Consider the following 14934-nt stretch of genomic DNA (forward strand, 5'->3'; position numbering starts at 1 on the left):
ATCAGGTTGATCCGCAAACAAGGGAATGCCCACCATTGGAATCCCATCGTTGATCGTCTCATAGATGCCATTGGTTCCACCATGAGTTACAAAGGCTTTGGTTTTTGGGTGACCTAGGATTGGGTGAATCTCAGCACATTAGTAATTATAATTCTTAGGAAAAAATAGAGTTTAGCAACACATAGGCACATAGTACAATACTTATGAAATATCATTAAAATGTCTTTTAGATCCCAGAGCAAGAAGAGCAAAAATCTGCTGGAGAAGTAAATGGTGTAGTAGTTGTAACTTGAAAAATGGTTATAAGATGGCTGTACAGATAGATTGAAAGGGAAAATTCTGGATAAAGAATAGCATGTTCAAAAAAAAAAAAAGAAGAAAAGAAAAGAAAAGGAGGTGGCATATTAAAACATAGAACATAGTCTCAAACAGTAAAGTCACTGAGTCTAACATGTAGAGTGTCAAGGCAACAGGAAGTATGATAGTGGTTGTTCAAGTCAAGGGAAAGAAAGACTGCACTTTATCATGAAATGTATTATGACTTCATGAAAAAGATTATGGTGTTTTCCTGGAGAAAGTGTAGAGTCACTGATAATTTTTCATTACCACTGAATACCCATTCAGAATGAGAAAAGATAGGAATAAAGTGGTAGAATTAGGAGACAAAGTGATGATCCATTTCGTTACTAAAAATTTATTGGGAGAGGCAAGATGGTGGAAGGGTAAGGGACCTCATTTCATCTTGTCCCTGAATTTAGCCAGATAACTATCAAACCATTCTCTGGTTTGGTTTCAAACCATCTATGAATTCAACTTGACATGTAAGAACAGATTTGCTGAAGTTCTACAAATAAAAAGTGGGCACTTTTTGCAAGGTGGGAGGTGCAGAAAAATGATTCTGAGGGTATATTCGGAAGATAAATGGTAGGGAGACGGAGCGTCCATAAGTTGGCTACCAGAAAGTGATTTGCCCTGAAGAGCAAATTCATACTCTTTAGAAGTCTGTTCCAGGGAGAGATGTCCTTGCCTAAAAGGTGCTCAGGTGGCAAAGTGGGGCAGAATCTTAGGTGGGACAGTGTGGTCGCAGGATCCCTGGGGTCACAGAAAGAACAGGGGTGCCTGAGCTGCAGAATTCCCAATCCATTAGAGCAGAGAAACCAGTTTATGTTCAGTGAGATAGGTATGGGGCTGCCAGCTCGGTTTGCCATAAACAGCAAACTGTACCGTGATCGAGTGACCATTTTCTAGAGTTGGGGACCACCAAGGGCAGAAACATGGTGACCCTCCACCTTCCACTCAGAGGATCAGTGTGGATGCACACCACACAAGTCTGCAGTTTGGCACACACAGACCTGAAAACTGCTTATCCCTGAAGACTTGCTGAAGAGAAGGGGCTGTGATCTTTCAGCTCTAGGGCTGGAGACTGGCATGCAGCCATTTTTATTTTCATCCTCCAAAGAGGCACAGAGGGTCTTCAGTGAATAAAAGTCACATAGAGCAATCAGAAAGCTTACACTGAGCCCAGCTCCTGGCAAGGTGTTGTGCAAATCTGCCCAGGCAAAGACACCTGAGAATCAGTGCCGCTGACCCTTCCCATGGAAGACCAGCAGAAACCACAGGGAACACCCAGTTTTTGGAGCACAGAGGACTATAAAACTCCAGCACTGGGAGACAATAGTTTTTCTCAAGAGTCATTTTACTTTCAGTTTAAAATCTCTTGTTCTTTTATTCTTTTTTTTCTTTTTCAACTGGTTTCTTATTTTATTTTTTTTTAAACATATTGTTTATATGTGTGTGAGAGAGAGAATGAGCAGGGGAGAATCACAGAGGGAAAGAGAGAGAGAAACAGTTTCCATGCTGAGGAGGGAACCAGATGCAGAACTCGATCTCAAAACCTGGAGATCATGAGCTGAACCAAAGGCAATAGCATAAGTGGCTGAGACACTGAGCCACCCAGGCTCCGCAACTGATTTCTTATTTTATCAATTCTTTGTTTTTAAGTATTTTTTAACTTTCATTTCTGAATTTACATTTTATAGATTCATTCTTCATTTTTAGCTTCCTTTCACTGTTGTAATTTTATTTTTGTTTATATGAGTTTTGCTTTCTTTACAGTTTTGGGATTTAGTGTCTTGTAACAGATGAAAATACACCCAGAACCGAGCGGATCACCATGTTTTGTCTATGTGGAAGATTATAATCTCTCTCCCCACATTTTTTATTTCCTTTTCTTTTTAAATTTCTGACCTGTTTAGATTTTTCTAGTGTGTGTTTCATTTGAATCATGGTTGATATTTTTTATTTTGTTGTCTCATTCTTCCATTCTTCTCTGGGTAAAATGACTAGAAGGAAGAAATAACAACAAAAGAAAGAACCATAGGTGATCCTCTCCATCACAGATATAAGCAAAATGGATATAAGTAAAATGCCAGAGCTGGAAATTAAGATAATGATTATAAAGTTACTAAGTGTGCTTGAAAAAAGCATAAAACACACTAGAGAATCTCTTAATGCAAAAATAAAATCTAATCAGGCTTAAATTAAGAATACTTTAACTGAGATTCTATCTAAAATGGATGCTCTTACAGCTAAGGTAAATGAGGAAGTAGAGAGACAGTCAGTGACAGAGAGACAAGATAATGGAAAGGAAGGAAGGAAGCCAGAGAAAAGCAAGAAAAACAATTAATGGAACCAGAGTTAGGTAAGGGGGAAATTTGATAAATCAGTGATCCCATAAATAAAGTTATATTAGAGTTTTGGGGGTCTGAGAGGAAGAGGAAGAAAGGTACATGAGGCATATTTGAGCAAATCATGGCTGATAATTTCCCTAATCTGAGGAAGGAAACAGGCATTCAAGTCCAGGAGGCACAGAGAATCACCCTGAAAATCAATAAAAATAGATCAACACCTTGACACATAACAATGAAACTTGCAAATCTCAGAGACAAAAAGAAAATCCTGAAAGCAGCTTGGGACAAGACGTCCATAACCTACAAAAGTAGAGACATTAGATTTGCAGAGACCTATCCAAGAGACCTGGCAAGCCAGAAAAGACTGGCATGATATATTTAGAGTGCTAAATAAGAAAAATAGGAAACCAAGAATACTTTATCCAGCAAGGCTGTCATTCAAAATAGGAGAGAGCGAAGGCTTTCAGGACAAACAGAAACTGAAAGAATTTCTGATCACTAAACCAGCTCTAAAAGTAATATTGAAGGAGATCCTTTAAGTGAAGAGAATGTCCAAAAGTAACATAGACCAGAAAGGAGCAGAGACAACCTACAGAATCAGTGACTTTAAAGTTAGTACAATAGCACTAAAGTCATATCTTTCAATAGTTATTCTGAATGTAAATGGGCTAAATGGACTAACTGAAAGACACGGGGTATCAGATTACATTAAAAAAAAGCAAGGTGCATTGATATGCTGTCTGCAAGAGACACATTTTAGACTCAAAGACACTTCCAGGTTGAAAGTGAAGGGGTGGAAAACCATTTTTCATGCTAAAGGGCAACAATAGAAAGCTGGGGTGGCAATCCTCATATCAGAAAAATCAGATTTTAAACCAAAGTCTGTAGAAAGTGATGAGGAAAAACACTATATCATAATTAAAGGGGTTTTCCAACAAAAAGATCTAACAATTATAAATATGTATGCTTCTAACTTGCGAGCAGTGATTTATCTATGTATATTAATAATCAAATTAAAGTAACACCTTGATAGTAATACAATAATAGGGAATTTCAATTTTCCACTCACTGTAATGGACATCTAAGTGAAGATCAACAAGAAAACAAGGGCTTTGGATGACACAGTGGATGAGATGGACTTCAAAGATATATACAGAGCATTCCTTCTAAACCAACAGAATACACATTCTTCTCAAGTGCATATGGAACATTCTCCAGAATAAATCACACACAGTGTCACAAATTGTTTTTCAACCCATATCAGAAGATTGGGATTATCCCTGGCATATTTTCAGGGCATGATGCTTTGAACTTGAACTCAATTACAAGATGTTTGGAAGGAACTCAAACATTTGAAGGTAAAAGAGCAGTCTACTAAAGAATGAATGGTTGACCAGGATATTAAAGAAGAATTATAAAGTTGCATGGAAACCAATGAGAAGAAAAAACAACTGTTCAAAACCTTTAGGCTGCAGCAAAGGCGGGCCTAAGAGGGAAGTACATAGCAATGGAAGTCTTTTTCAAAAAAAAATTAGAAAAGTCTCAAGTACACAAGCTAACTTTAAAACTAAAGAAGCTGGAGGAAGAATAGCAAATAAAGCTTACACCAAGCAGAAGAAAAAATAATAATGATTAGGGCACAAATCAATGAAATAGAAACCAAAAGAGTAGAGCAGATCAATGAAACTAGAAGCTTTTTCTTTCAAAGAGTTAATTACATCAATAAATCCCTAGCCACATTATCAAAAAGAAAGATAAAGGACCCAAATTAATAAAATCTTGAATGAAAGAGGAGAGATCATGATCAACACCAAGAAAATACAAATAATTTTAAGTACATATAATGAGCAACTATATGCCAACAAATTAGGCAATCTGGAAGAAATGGCTGCATTTCTGGAAACATACAACCTACTAAAACTGAAACAAGAAGAAATAGAAAATGTGAACACACTGATAACTGGGAAGGAAACTGAAGGAGTAAGAAATCTCCCAACCAACAAGAGACAAGAGCCGATGGCTTCCCATTGGAATTCTACCAAACATTTAAAGAAGAATAATACCTATTCTTCTGAAGCTGTTTCAAAAAATAGAAATGGAAGGAAAACTTCTGAACTCATTTTATGAGGCCAGTGTTACCTTGATCTCCAAACCAAAGGCCCCACCAAAAAGGAGAATTACAGAGCAATACACCTGATGAACATGGATGCAAAATATCTCACCAAGATAGTAGCCAATAAGATCCAACAGTGCATTAAAAGGATTATTCACCACAATGATATGAGATTTATTCCTGGGCTGCAAGAGTGCAAAACTCCTGGGTTTTGCACTCACAAACCAATCAATGTAATACATCACATTAATAAAAGAAAGGGCAAGAACCATATATGTCCTTCTCTATGGATGCAGAAAAACATTTGACTAAATGCAGTATGTTTCTTGATTAAAACTCTCCAGAGTGTCAGCAGAGAGGAAACCTATCTCAATAACATAAAAGCATCTATGAAAATCCCACTGTGAATATCATTCTCAATGGGGGGAAAACAGAGCTTTTCCTCTAAGGTCAGCAATATGACAGGGATGCCCACTCCCACCATTTTTGTTTTCAACATAGTACTGGAAGTCTTAGCCCCAGCAGTCAGATAACAAAAGGAAATAAAATGCATTCAAATTGGCAAAGAAGAAGTCAGACTCTCACTCTTTGCTGAAGACATGATACCTTAAATGGAAAACCCCAAACACTCTACCCCCAAACTGCTAGAACTGATAAAGGAATTCAGTCACATGGCAGGAATTAAAATCAATGCACAGAGATCAGTTGCATTTCTCTACACTAATAATGAGACAGAAGAAAGAGAAATTGAGGAGTCTATCCTATTTAAAATTGCACCCCAAACCATAAGATACATTGGAATAAACCTAACCAAAGAAGTAAAGGATCTGTACTCTAAAAATTACAGAAGATTTGTGAAGGAATTTGAAGAGGACACTAAAAAATGAAAAAAAATTCCATGCTTATGGATTGGAAGAATAAATATTATTAAAAAGTCTATGGTACCCAGAACAATCTACACATTCAGTGCAATCTCAATCAAAATACCACCAAAATTTTTCAAAGAACTGGTACAGATAATCCTAAAATTTGTATGGTTCCAGAAAAGACCCCAAATGTTGAAAAAGAAACATTTAGAGAGGAATGTTGAAAGGAATGTAGAAAAAAGGAATATTGAAAAAGAAAACCAAAGTTGGTGGCATCACAATTCTTGGCTTCAAGCTCTATTTACAAAACTGTAATCATCAAGACAGTGTGGTATTGGCACAAAAATAGATACTTGGATCAATGGAAAAGAAGATCAATGGACAAGAACCCAAAAATGAACCCTCAACTTTATGGACCATTAATCTTTGACAAAGCAGGAAAGAATATGCAATGAAAAAAGGACAGTCTCTTCAATCGATTGTGCTAGGAAAATTGGACAGTCACATGTAGAAGAATGAAACTGGACTATTTCCTACACTATGCATAAAGATAAACTCAAAATGGATGAACAACCTAACTGTGAGACAGGAATCCACCAAAATTCTAGAGAACACAGGTCGCAACCTCTTCACCTCAGCCAGAGCACCTTCTTGCTAGACATGTCTCCAAAGGCAAGGGAAACAAAGCAAAAATGAACTTCAAGATAAATAGTTTCTGCACAGCAGAGGAAAGAGTCAAGAAAATTAAAAGGCAACCTACAGAATGGGAGAAGATATTTGTAAATGACATATTAGATAATGGGCTGATATACAAGATCTATAAAGAACTTACCAACATCAACACTCAAAAAACAAATAATCCACTCAAGAAATGGGCAGAAGACATGAATAGACATTTCTACAAAGTAGACATAAAAATAGCCAACAAGCACATGAAAAATGCTCAACATCCCTTGGCATCAGGGAAATACAAGCCAAAACCATAGTGAGATACCACATTACAACAGTCAGAATGGCTAAAATTAACAAGACAGGAGACAACAAATGTTGGTGAGGATGTGTAGAAAGGGGAACCCTCCTACACTGTTGGTGGGAAAGCAAGCTGGTGCAGTCACTCTGGAAAATATGATGGAGGATCCTCAAGATGTTATAAACAAAGCTACCTTATGACCCAGCAATTGCATTTCTAGGTATTTACCTCAAAGATACAAATGTATTGACCTGAAGGAGCACTTCTATCAACCCCAGTGTTTATAGCAGTGTTTATAGCAGCAATGTCCACAATAGCCAACCTGTAGAAAGAACTTAGATATCCACGGACAGATGAGTGGATAAAGATAATGTGGTATATTTATGTAATGGAATATTAGACATCAGAAAGGTTGAATACTTACCATTTATATTGACAGGGATGGAGGGTATTATGCTGAATGAAATAAATCAATGAGAGAAAGACAATAATCTTATGCTTTCACCCATATGTGGAATATAAGAAACAGCACAGAGGAATATAGGAGAAGGAGGGAAAACAGAATGGAAAGAAACCATACAGGGAGACAAAACTATGGTTTGCTCTACTTTGCCCCTATAAGGAGCAAACCAAGGGTTGCTGGAGGAGAGGTGCTGAGGGATAGGGTAATTGGGTGATGGACATTAAGGAGGTCACTTGATGTGATGAGCACTGGGTGTTACATGCAATTGATAAATTATTGAACAGTACAACGGAAACAAATGATGCACTCTATGTTGGCTATTTGCATTTAAATTAAAAATCAGAAAATTACCCTTGAGAAGTAATTACACATGAAATAAAGATACTTTGATTCTAGTCATAAGGAATGTGACTGTGTATAATAACATCCTGTATAGATCATTTCCCCCCCCTAGCATGGCAAAATAACTGTAAAGAAGTTAAGTCTTGTTTTTGAATTTTTCAATAATGAATGTTCAATCAATTTGCTTTTGGGAACTCTTATCACTTTTTTTTTAGCATTACTTTTAATTCAAGGTTTTCCATATTCTTACCAAGAAGGTCATTCTAGGGGATCCACTCATACAGTTGAGTATTTGGCCCTAAGTTGTCTGGTTCTTTGCCAGTAAATCTCCATAGAACCTGTTTAAGAAAATCCCTATTTCATGAGTTGAAACTGCAGTTATAGCATATTATAATTTTAAAGAAATTAAGAGAAAATCTAATTAGACCCCTTTCACTGACTAATAAGTAACAGGACAAATATATTAAAAATGAGACTACCAAAATGCTGGTATAATAAAATACCCACATTCTTTACTTATGTTTATATTCAATCAGGTATGAATGTAATCATGATGTTTCACACATAGAGAATAGACAAATGAATTTAACAGTGAGAAATATAAGTATTTAAGAAATTTTTAGGTAGTTATTATAATTCTAGAGCAAACAACTTGGAAATTACTAAGATCTACACATTTGTTTTCTTTTATCTATTACAATTGCTATCATCTTCCAATGTAATATTACCTATTTATTTCATTTGAAGTGTTACAGGAGGGAGTTCATGTATATCCACTTGTTCCATATGTTATTTTATTAGAGTTTTACATCTTTTGATATACAAAAAAGCTAAGTATGCAATCTGTTGTTTGTGAGAAATAAATATTTCTGCTTACCAGTAACTTATTAATATAAATAACTTCTCTTAGTACCTATAATTTCTTTTACATTACTAATTATTAGCACTACCTCCAAGAAAAAGGTAATTTTTTACATGAATCCAGATTATTATTACTATTTCTTGGTTTGGAAATTCTTTAAATGTTACAAAGAAGAGCCTATTGGAACTTCAGAAATAAAAGTGCCGCTGTTGAAAAATGTCCCAAACTGTGATGATGCTACATTTTATTTAACCGATTGTTAACACTTCAGTGATAAAACATTGATAGCATGGATTATAATGAGTTCTATACCCAAGCAATTTCCATTCCCAGTACCAAAATAGATTGATTTTAGAATTCCCTAGCAATCTGCATAAACTGGATGATGGTTTACATTGGTTAATACATATTTGTTATGCAAATGTTCAAGTAACTTTAGATATTAAGTGAACATTAGCATAAAGAGAACCTATATCAGTAACCAAAAAGTAGTTCACAAACACCCAAATACTCCAGGTGTTTTCTATATATCAGAAAATAATATACTACTATATATATATATATATATATATATATATATATATATATACATAATATATATGAGAGATATATATCATATAGATATATATATATATATATATATATATAGTGGATAATTGTTTATTTTGCAAGGCAGTTCATAAGTTAAATGGATAGTCCCTGCCTTTTGGTAATTTTTTTAAATTTAGTACTATATGTTCTGGCTATTGCAATCAGACAACAAAAAGAAAGAAAATCCATTCAAATTGGTAAGGAATAAGCAAAACTTTCACTATTTGCAGATGACATGATATTATAGAAAACCCTAAAGAAAGAGTTAGTATCCAAAATATATAAAGAACTTATACAACTCAATACCCCAAAACCAAATAATCCAATTTAAAAAAAGGATGGAAGACACGAACACACATTTCTCCAAAGAAGGCATACACTGGGCCAAAAGACACATGAAAAGATGCTCAACACCACTCATCATCAGGGAAATGCAAATCAAAACTCCAATGAGATATCACCTCACATCTTTCAGAATGGCTAAAATCAAAGCTACAAGAAACAGGAGTGGAGGTTTCTCAAAAAGTTAAAAATAGAAGTACCTTATGATTCATCAATTGCACTACTAGGTATTTGCCCAAAGCATACAAAAATACTTATTCAAAGGGATACATAAACATTGGGGTCAATGTATATGGCAGCATTATCTACAATAACCAAATTATGGAAACAGCTTAAGTGTTCATCAGCTGATGAATGACTAAAGAAGTGGCATATTTATATAATGAATATTATTCAGCCATAAAAAAGGAATGAGAGCTTAGGGCCCCCAGCTGGCTCAGTTGGTTAAGCAGCCAACTCTTGGTTTTGGCTCAGGTCCTGATCTAGTGGTCGTGGGATGGAGCCCCAACTGTGGTTCTGTGCTCAGTGTGGAATATACTTCAGATTCTCTTTCTCTCTTTTTCCCTCTCTCTCTCTCAAATACAGAAATAAAATATTCTTAAAAAAATGAAATCTCACAATTTGCAATGACATGGATGTAGCTAGAGACTATTATGCTAAGTAAAATAAGTCAATTAGAGAAAGACAAATATCATATGATTTTACTTATATGTAGAATTTAAGAATCCAAACAAAAAAGCCAAAGACGAAAAAAGAGAGAGAGGCCACCAAAGAAATAGACTCTTCATTATAAAGAAAAAGCTGTATTACTAGAGGCACTGTGGGTAAGTGGATGGGTTCAATAGGTGATGAGGGATTAAGGAGGACACTTCAGATGAGCACAGAGTGATGTACAGAATTGTTAAATATCTATATTGTACACTGAAACTAATATAACACTCTGTTAACTATACTGGAATTTAAATGGAAATTAAAACTTGATGTCAGGATATAAAATCAATGCACAGAAATCAGTTGCATTTTTATACACCAAAAACAAGACAGAAGAAAGAGAAATTAAGGAGTCAATCTCATTTACAATTGCACCCAAAAACACAAGATACCTAGGAATAAACCTAACCAAAGAGGCAAAAAACCTGTACTCAGAAAACTATAAAGTACTCATGAAAGAAATAAAGGAAGACACAAAGAAATGGAAAAACGTCCATGCTCATGGATTGTAAGAACAAATATTGTGAAAATGTCTATGATACCTAAAGTAATTGCACATTTAATGCAATCCCTATCAAAATACCATCAATTTTTTTCCCAAAAAAATGAAACAAATAATCCTAAAATCTTTATGAAACCAGAAAAGTCTCCAAATAGCCAGAGAAGTGTTGAAAAAGAACATCAAAGTTGGTGGCATAACAATTCCAGACTTCAAGCTCTATTTCAAAGCTGTCATCATCAAGACAGCATGGTACTGGCACAAAAACAGCCACATAGATCAATGAAACAGAATAGAGAGCCCAGAAATAGACCCTCAACTCTATGGTCAACTCATCTTTGACAAATCAGGAAAGAATGCCCAATGGAAAAAGACAGCCTCGTCAACAAATGGTGTTGGGAAAATTGGACAGCCACATTTAGAAGAATGAAAATGGGTCATTTCCTTACACCACACACATAAATAGACTCCAAATTGGTGAAAGACCTCAATGTGAGAAAGGAATCCATCAAAGTCCTTGAGGAGAACATGAGCAGCAATCTCTTTGACCTCAGCCACAGCAACTTCTTCCTAGAAACATCACCAGAGGCAAGGAACACAAGGGGGTAAATGAACTATTGGGAATTTATCAAGATAAAAAACTTTTGCAGAGAGTTGAATGGGTAAAGAAGATGTGGTGTATGCATGTGTGTGTGTGTGTGTGTGTGTGTGTGTGTGTATACATATATATATATATGTATATATATATATATGCAATGGAATACTATCCAGCCATCAAAAAAATCAAAATCTTGCCATTTGCAATGACAGTATGGAACTAGAAGGTAGTATACTAAGCAAAATAAATCAATCAGAGAAAGATAATAATCATGTGACATCTCTGATATGAGGATTTTGAGAGAAAAGGTGGGGGTTTGTGGGGGTAGTGATGAAAAAAATGAAACAAGATCGAATCAGGAGGGAGAAAAACCATAAGAGACTTTTAATCTCATGAAACAAACTGAGGGATGCTGGTGGGTGGAGAGGTAGGGATAGGGTGGCTGGGTTATGGACATTGGGGAGGGTATATGCTATGTTGAGTTCTGTGAAGTGTGTAAGACTGACGATTCAGACCTGTAACCCTCTGGCAAATAATACATTATATGTTAATAAAAAATATTAAAACTTGGTAGAAAAATAAAAGTAAATAAATAAATAAGTAAAAAACACCCTACAACAAGCAACAGGTTGAGGAAATGAGAGTAATGCATTGTGAATATACTAGGATATTTTCTGAAAGGAATTTGGAATAATTTATTGAAATGTTTAAAAGTATTTGTAGTTTGATAATAGAACACATATATGATACAAACAGTATAATGATGCAAATATATATTTACATACTTACATATGTTGTTCCTATGTATATATGAAAGACAATGTGTAAGTCTCATTTCTAACATCACAGTAGTACATTCACAATAATAAACAACTATTAAACCTAAGCCACTATCAAATTAAGCATACATTTATTTCCTTTGAAATGCTGCAAAAGTAACAGATGCAAATGTAAACAATTATTTGAGCTCCCCAATCAATTAAGCAATGGAAACACCTTCTTTAGAGTACTCAGTCTCATTTCTATAATTTAGCAAGTTATTCCCTAGATCCTAGATTTTCCAAGAAAACTATGAAGTTTTGAAAGTATGACTTGGTTCCTTGTACTTATCATTGCCCTTAGTTCACATTAGAAGCATAATAATATCTCTGTATTGAATAATATTTGCAAATAACAGCTGGAATATTTTCATCAAGTGTGGAAATAGATATGTGCACTATTAATTTTGACTCATTTTTTTCTTTAATGGAGTAGCATAGTTTTCAAAAAATGTGAACTATTAATGTGGATGTTCACCCTTCAATAAGATTTTAGACCTTTAAAACGTGATTTATAAGCCCTGGTGAAAGAATTTGTGATCATTAGAAACTTCTTACTACAGGTTCCTGAGTCTGGGATAGAGCCAATATTTCTTCCAGTTATGAAGGAATCTTTGAGGTAATATGACAAAACATTTTTATTTTTAAATTAAAAAAGGGAAACAAGTGGAAATAATATCCTCAATACTCTATAGACAGTTGTACGAGAAAAATGTGACTTTTAAATTAACATCTCTGCTTTCATCAAGATAGTGAAATTTCTTTTTTTTTATTTTTAAATTTTTTTTTCTTTTTCTTTTTTTTTATTAATTTTTTATTTTTTATAAACATATATTTTTATCCCCAGGGGTACAGGTCTGTGAATCACCAGGTTTACACACTTCACAAGATAGTGAAATTTCTAATGTCTTTTTTAAAAACTATTTTATCTATTTGACAGAGAGAGAGAGAGCAGAAGCAGGGGAAGAGGCAGGCAGAGCAAGAGGGAGGAACAGGCTCCCTGCTGAGAGAGAGCCCAATTCAGGGTTCAATTCAAGGACCCTGGGATCATGACCTGAGCTGGAAGCAGACGCTTAAACAACTGAGCCACCCAGGAACCCCTCTAATGTCTTTTTTTTTTTTTTAAATGGAAAAGTAAAGTAAAATGGATATGTAGGAAATAGGCACAGCAGAGAGGATTTTTAAGGCAGTGAAACTACTCTGATATAATAGTGGTGTATACATATCATTATAAATTTGCTAAAACCTATAGAATATACACCACCAAAAGTGAACTCCACTATAAATTATAGACTTTGGATGGATAATAATGCGTCCATGTAGGTTCATCAGTTGTAACAAATGTACCACTCCGGTGGGGATGCTGATAATGGGGAACCTTATGCATGTATGGGGGCAAGGGTTATCTGGGAAATCTTGACTCCATATGCTGTCATTTAAAATTATTCTAGGGACGCCTGGGTGGCTCAGTTGGTTGGACAACTGCCTTCGGCTTAGGTCATGATCTCGGAGTCCCGGGATCGAGTCCCGCATCGGGCTCCCAGCTCCACGGGGAGTCTGCTTCTCTCTCTGCCCTTCTCCTCACTCATGCTCTCTCTCCCTGTCTCTCTCTCAAATAAATAAATAAAATCTTAAAAAAAAAAAAGTATTAAAATTATTCTAAAAAGTAAAGCATATCAAAAGTACTATTTTCAACTTGTATTTAATAAATAACAAAGGAAGTTTAAAACACTTCATCCAGAAAAAAAGTAAAAAAAAATTTAAGTATTACAAACACACAATGAATAGATATGTAATTGCTTCAAGAAATCCTTAGTGCTTTAATTTGTGGTTATTGAATTCCTGGAGTGTAATGTACTCAATAATGGATGACATAGTTGGAACTGGTCCTGTCATATATGTCTTTCCATAATATTTGTGAGACTGGAAGATCATTTTATATTATCCTTTCATCATTTCATTTATAAAAGACAAATTCCTCTGACTTAATACAAACTCACCTTCCTGTGCACTAGGAATTAAGACTTCATGCTACCAATTAGAAACATGACTTACCTAGTACTTCACTGTAAAACTGATCCCAACTCTTCTCATTATAAGTTTGGAACCAAAAGTCAAAATCAAGCACATATATCATATTTTTTACTCTCTCCATGAATGTCATTTGATCACTTAATTCTGACAAAATCACAGGCACATAGGATGGAGGGAAAGAAAGTCCTCCACTTTGCTTTTCAAATGCATAGCCAGGAGAGAAGCGAAGACTGTGCACTAAAGGTATTCTAAGTAGCTCAGCCAGCAGCTCACCACAGGGTCCAATGGTGTCTGCAAGAATGACATCAAACCTCGATTCTTGTAGTTTGGTCATTAGCTTCCTGTTCAAAACTACATCTTCACAGAGCTTTTGAATAGATTCAGCAAATTTCCACAAAATTTCTTGCATTTGTGAAAAATATGTCCAAAATCTATCTCTTGGCAAGTTATATATCCACATATCGAGCATTTTTCTGACTAAATGGGATTAAAATCATCTGACTAAATGACTTAAAATCATCTTTAAGTATGGATGCAGGGAAAATCTCATACTTGATAGCAGGTGATATGTTTGGATTAATAAGAATGGAAGCTGCAGATGTCAGAACAGTCACTTCGTGACCTCTCTGGACAAATTCATCCAGGATTGTCTTTATATTGATCTAGTGGCTATATTCTGTGGGCCACAACTCCCAGATTTGAGGTAACAACTCAGCTGTAGCAGCAGCAAAATGGAAATCCACTGTGTAGACATCCTGGTGGAATGCAATGCTTCTTTGCAAATTCTTGTTTCCTTGTCCCACTGCTTGTATGTAAAGTCAAGGAGAAATCAATCAGTAAGTTAAAGTATAACTCTTACATTTCAAAGTAAACACATTATATGAATAGTCAGATTATTTGGATGGCATAAGGAAAACGTCAAAGGCAGATGATTTCATTTCTATACACAAGTGTTTAATATCTGTTTGATCCTTATAAGTTCTATCATCTGACTAAGAGCCAATGACCTAACATGTGCAAGTTATCTGTCTTTTG

The 14934-nt window shown here is 35.1% G+C and overlaps 1 pseudogene; it reads right to left on the reverse strand.

The window, feature by feature from the left end:
• The window catches only part of LOC132002239 (UDP-glucuronosyltransferase 2B31-like), a 21336-nt pseudogene extending 6683 nt beyond the window's left edge, over positions 1–14653 (reverse strand).
• Between the last annotated feature and the right edge of the window lie 281 nt (positions 14654–14934).

Source organism: Mustela nigripes, chromosome 1 (assembly GCF_022355385.1).
Source record: "Mustela nigripes isolate SB6536 chromosome 1, MUSNIG.SB6536, whole genome shotgun sequence".
NCBI classification, from domain to species: domain Eukaryota; kingdom Metazoa; phylum Chordata; class Mammalia; order Carnivora; family Mustelidae; genus Mustela; species Mustela nigripes.